We start from the raw sequence: 10235 nt of genomic DNA, 5'->3' as shown, positions 1-10235 counted from the left end.
ACAACATCTGCTTCCCTCTACGAAGGGCCTATCTTTTATTCATGTCTTATACCTTATACAGGAGTCATGGTGATCTTCACCTTCCATTTTACATTTTATCCTTTGGCAAGCACATTGTGTTGGAAAGATCCTGATATATATATATATATATATATATATATATATATATATATATATATATATATATATATCCAATTGGATGTAAGTTATCATCAACTATTATTGTTGACGTTATCCTTGAGCTAAAAGGTTGGGAGGCAACACTATAAGCTCCTATCTTTCTCTGTGTCCAATTAAAACTCCATACCCATAAGTATTGCGTGAGTGTTAGCAATTGTGAAAGACTAAATGATAGTTGAGTATGTGGACTTGCTGAAAAGCTCTTATATTGACTCTTTCGATGTTATGATAAATTGCAATTGCTTCAATGACCGAGATCATAGTTTGTTAGTTTTGAGTGAAGTTTCTGATTCATACTTGACATTGTGAATAGATTGTTACTTTAGCATAAGAAATCATATGACAATATATATATATATATATACATATATATATATGTTGCTGTTATAAGAATGATCATGATGCCCTCATGTTCGTATTTTATTTTATCGACACCTCTATCTCTAAACATGTGGACATATTTTTCGTTATCGGCTTCCGCTTAAGGACAATCGAGGTCTAAGCTTGGGGGAGTTGATACGTCCATTTTGCATCATGCTTTTATATTGATATTTATTGCATTATGGGCTGTTATTACACATTATGTCACAATACTTATGCCTATTCTCTTTTATTTTACAGGGTTTACATGAAGAGGGAGAATGCCGTCAGCTGGAATTTTGGGCTGGAAAAGGAGCAAATATTAGAGAACTATTCTGGACAACTCCAAAAGTCCTGAAACTCCACGAAAGTCAGTTTCGAATATAAAAAAAATATTGGGCGAAGAAAGCACCAGAGGGGGGCGACCCACCATCCACGAGGGTGGGGGCGCGCCCTACCCCCTGGGCGTGCCCCCCTGCCACGTGGGCCCCTGGCAGGCCTCCGGTGCCCATCTTTGGCTATATGAAGTCTTTCGCCCTGGAAAAAATCAGAAGGAAGCTTTCTGGACGAAGCGCCGCCGTCTCGAGGCTGAACCTGGCGAAACCAATCTAGGGCTCCGGCGGAGCTGTTCTGCCGGGGAAACATCCCTCCGGGGGGGAAATCATCACCATCGTCATCACCATCGATCCTCTCATCGGGAGGGGGTCAATCTCCATCAACATCTTCACCAGCACCATCTCCTCTCAAACCCTAGTTCATCTCTTGTATCCAATCTTTGTCCCAAAACCTCAGATTGGTACCTGTGGGTTGCTAGTAGTGTTGATTACTCCTTGTAGTTGATGCTAGTTGGTTTATTTGGTGGAAGATCATATGTTCAGATCCTTTATGCATGTTAATACCCCTCTGATTATGAACATGAATATGATTTGTGAGTAGTTACGTTTGTTCCTGAAGACATGGGAGAAGTCTTGCTATAAGTAGTCATGTGAATTTGGTATTCGTTAGATATTTTGATGAGATGTATGTTGTCCTTCCTCTAGTGGTGTTATGTGAACGTCGACTACATGACACTTCACCATTATTTGGGCCTAGAGGAAGGCATTGGGAAGTAATAAGTAGATGATGGGTTGCTAGAGTGATAGAAGCTTAAACTCTAGTTTATGCGTTGCTTCGTAAGGGGTTGATTTGGATCCATATGTTTCATGCTATGGTTAGGTTTACCTTAATACTTCTTTTGTAGTTGCGGATGCTTGAAATAGGGGTTAATCATAAGTGGGATGCTTGTCCAAGGAAGGGCAGTACCCAAGAACCGGTCCACCCACATATCAAATTATCAAAGTAACGAACGCGAATCATATGAGCGTGATGAAAACTAGCTTGGCGATAATTTCCATGTGTCCTCGGGAGCGTTTTCCTTTATATAAGAGTTTGTCCAGGCTTGTCCTTTGCTACAAAAGGGATTGGGCCACCTTGCTGCACCTTGTTTACTTCTGTTACTTGTTACCCGTTAGAAATTACCTTATCACAAAACTATCTGTTACCGATAATTTCAGTGCTTGCAGAGAATACCTTACAGAAAACCGCTTGTCATTTGCTTCTGCTCCTCGTTGGGTTCGACACTCTTACTTATCGAAAGGACTACGATAGATCCCCTATACTTGTGGGTCATCAGGGGGCGCGCCTCCACCTAGCCGCCTGCCTCCTCTCTCCTCAAGGGCCCATGAAGGCCCATTAACCCCTCGGGGGGTTCCGGTAACCCCCCGGTACTCCGGAAAATGTCCGAACCTTTCCGAAACTATTCCGGTGTCCAAACATAACCTTCCAATATATCAATCTTTATGTCTCGGCCATTTCGAGACTCCTCGTCATGTCTGTGATCTCATTAGGACTCCGAACAAACTTCGGTACATCAAATCACATAACTCATAATACAAATCGTCATCGAACGTTAAGCGTGCGGACCCTACGGGTTCGAGAACTATGTAGACATGATCGAGACACATCTCCGGTCAATAACCAATAGCGGAACCTGGATGCTCATAATGGTTCCTACATATTCTACGAAGATCTTTATCGGTCAAACCGCATAACAACATACGTTGTTCCCTTTGTCATCCGTATGTTACTTGCCCGAGATTCGATCGTCGGTATCATCATACCTTGTTCAATCTCGTTACCGGCAAGTCTCTTTACTTGTTCCGTAATGCATCATTCCGCAACTAACTCATTAGTCACATTGCTTGCAAGGCTTATAGTGATGAGCATTACCGAGAGGGCACAGAGATACCTCTCCGATACACGGAGTGACAAATCCTAATTTTGATCTATGCCAACTCAATGAACACCATCGGAGACGTCTGTAGAGCATCTTTGTAATCACTCGGTTACACGTTTGATAGCACACAAGGTGTTCCTCCGGTATTCGGGAGTTGCATAATCTCATAGTCAGAGGAACATGTATAAGTCATGATGAAAGCAATAGCAATAAAACTAAACGATCATTAATGCTAAGCTAACGGATGGGTCTTGTCCATCACACCATTCTCTAATGATGTGATCCCGTTCATCAAATGGCAACACAAACATAACCATCTTTGATTAACGAGCTAGTCAAGTAGACGCATACTAGGGACACTCTGTTTTGTCTATGTATTCACACATGTTCTAAGTTTCCGGTTAATACAATTCTAGCATGAATAATAAACATTTATCATGATATAAGGAAATATAAATAACAACTTTATTATTGCCTCTAGGGCATATTTCCTTCATTTTTTACAACAAAAGTAGAATCGTATTACAACCAAACATTTCAGTTTTTCATATCCGTCATAGTGGCAGCAGCTCGACAAGCTGGACATGGACAAGATCAGCGTGCGCCATGAGCTCTCCGTCATGCATAGTACAACCGACAACTTAGAGTAGCTCATAGAACACTCGAACATTTTGGGCGTTATACAGCAGAGAAGCATAGCTGGAATTGCGTGTAGCAAAATGTCTGTGCAATACAAGCATTCAGTGAGAAATATGGAGTATTTAGTAAGAGAAGCAAAATGTTTGTACAATAAAATTTCACTAATGGAAGCACCACTAGCAATTGGATGAAGCACAAACTAGTAGTAAAAACAGAATGTAGAATAAAAGAAGCACACACTCACAATGGTGGAAGCAAAAATTATGAACATAGAAACGTATGCCACAAGTAAAAGTAGGAAGCATGACTGATAGGAAGCAATCGCTTCTTTTTATCACAACAAACATATGACATAGAGGAAGCATAAATTTCGATTGCTAGCATGATTGGATGACACTACATGAAACATACATCCATTAGCTAATATGAACATAGGATGATGTGACTATAGCCAGAAACATGAATGGGAATGAACCATTTATAGAAAAAAACAATTTGGTGAGCTGACTATGGACTATTGGCACAAACTATTTTTAAAGAAGCACATATATGATACCGATGAAGCATGAATATTTGGAAGCATGAGTGTCATGATATCTCAACATAAGACAAGAGTATTTAAAGAATGGAAGCATGGTTGCAATATTGTGAACGCTAAGCAACATGGATGTTTGGAAGCATTATATCCATGCACTCTGAATATAACTTTACATAGTGGAAGCACACAAATTGGCTCTCCAAATGCGAAGCACATGATTTTCAAACTATGAGTTACTAATTCTTGCTACCAATATGACAGTGCAAAGTTTTGTGATGAGAACAACAATTACATCGAGATTAATAGTTGATTTAGTAAAGTCACACATAATTCAATGAGAAAACACGAGGTATGAACACAAATCAGCTCACTAAAAAATAGTCTAGCGGGGGTCAACACTGTACCTCAAAATAGAAGTGTACTTTCTTAGTAAACCTTAACAAAGTGGTTTGAGTGGAAGCAAACATTTAGCTGAATGAAACAAAAGGAATTTAATGTGCAAGTGCGATGAGTAAGACACATGAAAAAAAGTGTACTAGGTACATAAGGGTTGTTACTTGGAAGTATAATGTGGATGCATGGTAATCAGAAGCATGAAAATGTGAACTGGGTGCATCAGTAGTCTTACTTGGAAGCTCGGAAATTTGATATTGAAACGAAAACAAATATTGCCGCCAAATGGGAAGGCATATCTCCGGAAGCTAGTACATCTATAGGAAGCAGATAAAAATTGCAATCCCAAATTTTGTTTTTAATTATTATCTGACCTAATACATGAAGAGCAGAACAGTAATAGGCACACAATGAAAACATGAACCAGTTAGTACCAGGCAGAGTACACATTACAAACCTAAATGCCAAAATGGACATTACGAAACATCGATTTGGTAGTAGCCGGAAGCGGGCACAAATGCTAGTGACACACTGGGGGAAGAAGGGGTTGGGTGGATTGTCGTGGTACAGTACCTTCCATTCTGAGGAGAGGCACTTCGAAGAGGGGGGAAACAGAGGGATGTAAACTGCTGGTTATCCTTCGGGGATGATGAAGATGGATAGCTACACCGGCAGCCGAAGCCCCAATCGAGATGGAGATGGGAGGCTCGGCCCCCTAAGGTCGGGATGGAGCACCTGTAATGTCGCCCCGGGGCCGCACCGGAGATGAGGAAGATGGATTAGGGAGGAGCGCCATCGCGGATCTGGGCGGCGTGGTGAGGGAGGAGCGAGGGGATTATGATATGCTTTGGTGGCTGGCGTTCAATCCAAGATGACGGGGAGTGGTGTGGGTGGACGGCGAGCTCGGCGGAGGTGCGTCCGAGGAAACAGAGAAGAAAGAGATGATGGGGGAGTGATTAGAGGGATAAATTAGTGGGGAGACTGGGCAACGTGATTTACTTCCTTTTTTGTTGATGAAAAGTGGGGATGGGATTAGATTATGTTAACCGTGGGATTCAGCTAGGATCGACGGGTGTGGACAGGTCCGACGCTTTGCTTCTAATCAGACTATTGGGTGGGAGTGTTTCCCTTTCATAAAACTACCACGTACAGACTGTTAAATTGACCGTTATTACAGATGAAGCCCACTCAGCATCAACTCTCTTCCCATCAAAACATTTTCTCTGTATCCTATAAAAACATTTTCTCTGTGGAACATTTCGTCAAGCATTTTGTATGTGTGCCGGAGCACGAGTTGCTCATCCTCGGCTGCCTGCCACCAGTGTGCTAGATCCATACGGGGAGGCGGGCACAGGGGCTGGCCATGGTCGCGAACCATGCGTTACGGGTCATGTTACGCGGAGTATCTGCTTCCAAGCTTAAATGCTCCCTAATAAATAGTAAAATCAAAAAATAGTAAAAGAAATCAAAAACATCTAAAATTAATTTGTGATAAAGTTTGACAAATGTTTTGTGTTCTTGCAAAATATTATCTTGAAATGACATTCGTGGAAGTCGTGGAAAAAAACAAAATTTATGCTTTTATAATGCAATTTTTTTACATTTTAGAGTGCTGGTATTATTTCATTTTATTGCCATGATAAAGCATTTTGGAGTGCTGATTTTTTCCATGACTTTTACGAATTTCATTTAGTGCTGAAATTTGTCAAGCACACAAAATATTTGTGAAAGCTTGCCACAGAAAATGAGGATTTTTTTTTGGATTTTACTGTCCATCCCGAGCTCATTTGAGCTCGGGAGCAGAAGAACACCGACCCCTCGTGCAGCACCATGACCATCGCGCAAGCTCCACTAGCTGTCCTCACGCAATGTCGAGGCCGCCGCCGTCACGCGATCCTTGTTTGTCGCCACGGTCACTAGCCCGTCGCCTATTCCACATGTGCCCCGAGCTACCAGCCTCCGCCATAGCCGCTCTATGTTTGCCGACCAGTATGCCATGCTCCTCATGACCATGGGCTCCGCAGGTGTGGACACCGACATATGTTGGGTGGGGCAGAGCATGGTCACCGGGCAGCTTGGCGAGGCCCTTGAAGCCGGTGGCGGAGGGGCAGCGAGAGTGAGGCGGGGCGACGGATTAGCTCTGGCGGGAGGCCTCCATGGGGAATTTTAAGGAAGGGGATAGAAATAACATGTGGGACCCACATTTCATAATGTCTAGCATATCGGTCAAACAAATGGCGTTGACTTTCATTGCCACATGGACCTGACTGGTGGACTATCTCTCTCATAATCACTATTAGTTTTGAGCAAAGAGGTTGTGAAGTGGTAGTTTGTTGCAAAAAATAGAGCAAATATGGTAGTTCTTTTACCATTGATTAAAAGTGGTAAATCTGAGAGGGGGGCACAAACTTGTAATCTGGGTGGATATGGGGAGTGGCTTTTTGCTAGATGCTCTAAAAGTGTGGCCATGCCAAAAAAATTGTCGTGTAGGGCAACCTATATACCTAAGAGTATCTACAACCACGCAACCCATATCTGCCTCAAACGCCTGGGTGACCTGCCTGGCAACGCTCGAACAGAAGAAAAAACACCCAATCGGCAGCCCCAATGGCGACCCAAATGTCAGGACTGACTGGCAACCCCCATACCCAACCCATATGTGGGGCGGATATTGTGACGCCCGGACGCGTCCGTCACGTTGGAACAACATGCGGCGGTGCTCCTGACTGGGCATAAAACCCGATACGCGAAGCTCGAACCTCAATTACCTGAATCCAAACCCGCACTGCCCAAACCCGAAAAACCTGAGAGCCTATTTGGGTGGTAACTCTAAAAACCTGAATTTTATTCGAGAAATTGGGGTTTGTACCCTTGGCACCCGATCAACCCAATTTTTTTGAAGGAAATTGGAGATATTTGCCCAACCCAACAAATTAAGGGCACGCACAACCCGGCACAAAAACTAACCCTTGCAAGTTGCATCGTGATATACTGCAAGTCCACGTCCTCCTCAACACGTCAACCAGCCAACCCTAACCCTCATGCACAAGCACCCGTACCCGAGACCCCAACCTCCAAGTCCTGGGGATGGCCCGGTCTTCGGGCTTGTAGGACCACATGGGGATGGCTCGGTCTTGGAAGGGAAGGAGGTGATGGAGCATGATCTGAACCACATTGTGCAGTTCGACCTTCTTCTTTATCATCTTCGATATCCGGCTCTGCAGTGACACCACCTCCTTGACTGAACCCATGTCGAGGCCTTTCTTGGTCGACTAGACCAGCCTCGTAAGTGGTCCGGGTCTGAATGCAGGGATTGCCACCCAATCCACACCTAGCGGTTCTATGATATAAAACCACTCCTTCTGCCAGATCTTGACAGTGTCTATGAAAGTGCCTTCTGGCCACTCAACTCGGGGGAGCTTGCTGACCATCGCCCCCCCCCCCCACCGCAGTCCGCCTACTGGTCGTCAATAATCTTTGGCTTGACGTTGAAGACCTTCAGCCACAAGCCGAAGTGTGGCCAGACCCAAAGAAAGGCCTCACAGATTATGATGAAGGCCAAGATATGCAGAAAGGGTTCGGGGTGAGGTCGTGGAAGTCTAACCTGTAGAAGAACATAAGGCCCCTGACTAAGGGGTGGAGAGGGAAACCTAGTCCCCAAGTGAAGTGGGGGATGAACACCACCCTCTCGCCTGGCCGCGAAGTGGAGAAGACCTGACCCTCCTCCATGACGCGGTGAGCGACGTTGGCCGGAAGGTAGCCTGCGCTCTTCAACTCCTGGATCGCGTCCTCAATTACGCTGGAGGCCTCCCACTTGCCCTTAAAGCCAGAGTCGGCCATGGCCGATCGAGGGGATGGCCGGCGAAATTTTTGGAAGGAAGGATGGATCTGGGCGCTGGAGCTCAGGAGATTGGGAAGGCAATGGCAAGGGAGGAGGTGAGAGCGTGCGGTGAAAGTGGTGGTTGTTCCCCTTTTATGGGTTGCCGTAATACCAAGAATTCTTTTAGGGCATGTACAATGGTGCTATCTTAGAAGTGCCATGTAGGATAAATGATGAGGTAGAGGAGAGATAACTCATAAGAAAAGGCTTGTCTTCACTTATTTAAGATAAGACAAGAGATGATCTCTTAGCACAATATGTCTCACCACATTTTTAGGAATAGCTAGTTATTGAAGATAAGGCTAAGAGATGACCCATTGTAGGTATATCTTTTTTTGTCATCTCTAAATTACATGCAAGACTTAAGATAAGATTATCTTATCAACAATTGTACATGCCCTTACTGCGCCACATACCTTGCCTCTTCCCGATATAATCGTGTCGTTGTGCGCGCGTGGGATAGCATGAATCATTGATCACATCCCTTAAAATCGGGGCACGATATCCATATTGATGGGACGTGCCAATGGAGAAACCGCCTCAAACCGCTAATCGAGTTTTCATAATTGGCTAGTGGTCGTGACCTTTTGACAAAACTTATTAGATGTGGGTACTATTCACACTTGAGCGGCTGGCCTTCTTGGCTAAGTTACGTATACATCTCGGAAGCTATGACGTAGCTCGGGGGAGGTATGGCCAGAGATTATTAAATCCACCACATAAGGGGAGGAACTGGTCCATAAAGTCGATGATTTCCGCACATACCTCGGCTTCGAAGACTAGTTCGGGGGCTACTGAGGGTGTCCCGGACTAGGGGGTCCCCGGGCTGCCGGTCTATCTCTCATAGGCCGGACAGGTGGGCCGTTCCTGATCCAGCGTTGCAAGGCCGAGCTATAAGAAACTCCGTGTTCATGAAGGAACGAAGCCTTGGTGTATCCTCCAAGTCAAGATAATGTAGTCGGCATGTTTATCCCCTCACGGTACCCGACCACATGTAACCCTAGGTACCCTTGGTGTCTATATAAACTAGAGGGTTTATCCTATAGAGGGGGAGAACCATAATCATACCCACTTAGGGTTTAATTTATCCCATCTCGAGGTAGATCAACTCTGTAATTTTCATACAAACACATCAATACAATCAAGCAGGATGTAGGGTTTAACCTCTTCGAAAGGGCCCGAACCTTGTTAAACAATGTCTCTACGCCCCTTGTTACCCATCGATCTAAGATCCACAATTCGGAACCCCCTATCCGAGATCCGCCGGCTTTGACACCGACAAATACTTCATTTGAAAAAAAATACAATAAAACCTCAGTAGCAATTTTTTTTTGCTACAAAACAGTTGTTGCCAAAAAAATCTGCAACAAGACAAGTGTTGCAGAAATAATTCTGCAACAAGACCCGTGTTGCAATGGTAGAGACACGCTGATCAATCGATGCGGCAGATCTGACGGCTTGCGATCCGGCTGAAGATCAGCCGGCGGATGCATAGTACGCCCCTACATATATACGGAGTATGTCTTCCTCGGCCGCATAAAATAAAATTAGAGCGGGCAATCCGCAGTCCATGCAGTGGCGGCGACAGGTGTATGCCTCTGTATTCACAGGAATACCCAAGATTCGGACAAAAGAAAAATGTACATGTCAGCCCAGCCCAACACACGAAAGAGGAAATGCAGGCCCAACCCAGCACACGAAAGAGGAAACGCAGGCCCAGCCCACGAAATCTCTGTTACTCGTTCGCTCGTTCGCACCGACGCCTCCACACTCCTCGCATCATTCCAGTCCCGTAGACACGCAGCGCCGCCGGAGGCCGATGTCAACCATCAGAGGCGCCCCGCCCCCCGCGCTGGTTAAGGGAGCAGCAGCCGAGCAGGGACGGGCAACCATGGCGGCGCCCCCCGCCCCCCTCGCCGGCGGTGCCCGCCACCCCGCAGGCCCCTCCTCTTCGACTCGGAGGGAGCAAC

The 10235-nt window shown here is 45.1% G+C and overlaps 1 long non-coding RNA gene across 1 annotated transcript; it reads right to left on the bottom strand.

Annotated features, from left to right (window-relative positions):
• Positions 1-3258: 3258 nt before the first annotated feature.
• Positions 3259-5345, bottom strand: LOC120966442 (uncharacterized). The gene is made up of 2 exons (XR_005760171.3): positions 4959-5345; positions 3259-3538 (listed from the first exon to the last, which is right to left on the bottom strand). It is a non-coding gene; the product is annotated as an uncharacterized lncRNA (long non-coding RNA).
• Positions 5346-10235: the final 4890 nt, after the last annotated feature.

Source organism: Aegilops tauschii, chromosome 6 (assembly GCF_002575655.3).
Source record: "Aegilops tauschii subsp. strangulata cultivar AL8/78 chromosome 6, Aet v6.0, whole genome shotgun sequence".
In the NCBI taxonomy this organism is placed as follows: domain Eukaryota; kingdom Viridiplantae; phylum Streptophyta; class Magnoliopsida; order Poales; family Poaceae; genus Aegilops; species Aegilops tauschii.
This window is presented reverse-complemented; position numbering and strand designations above follow the sequence as displayed.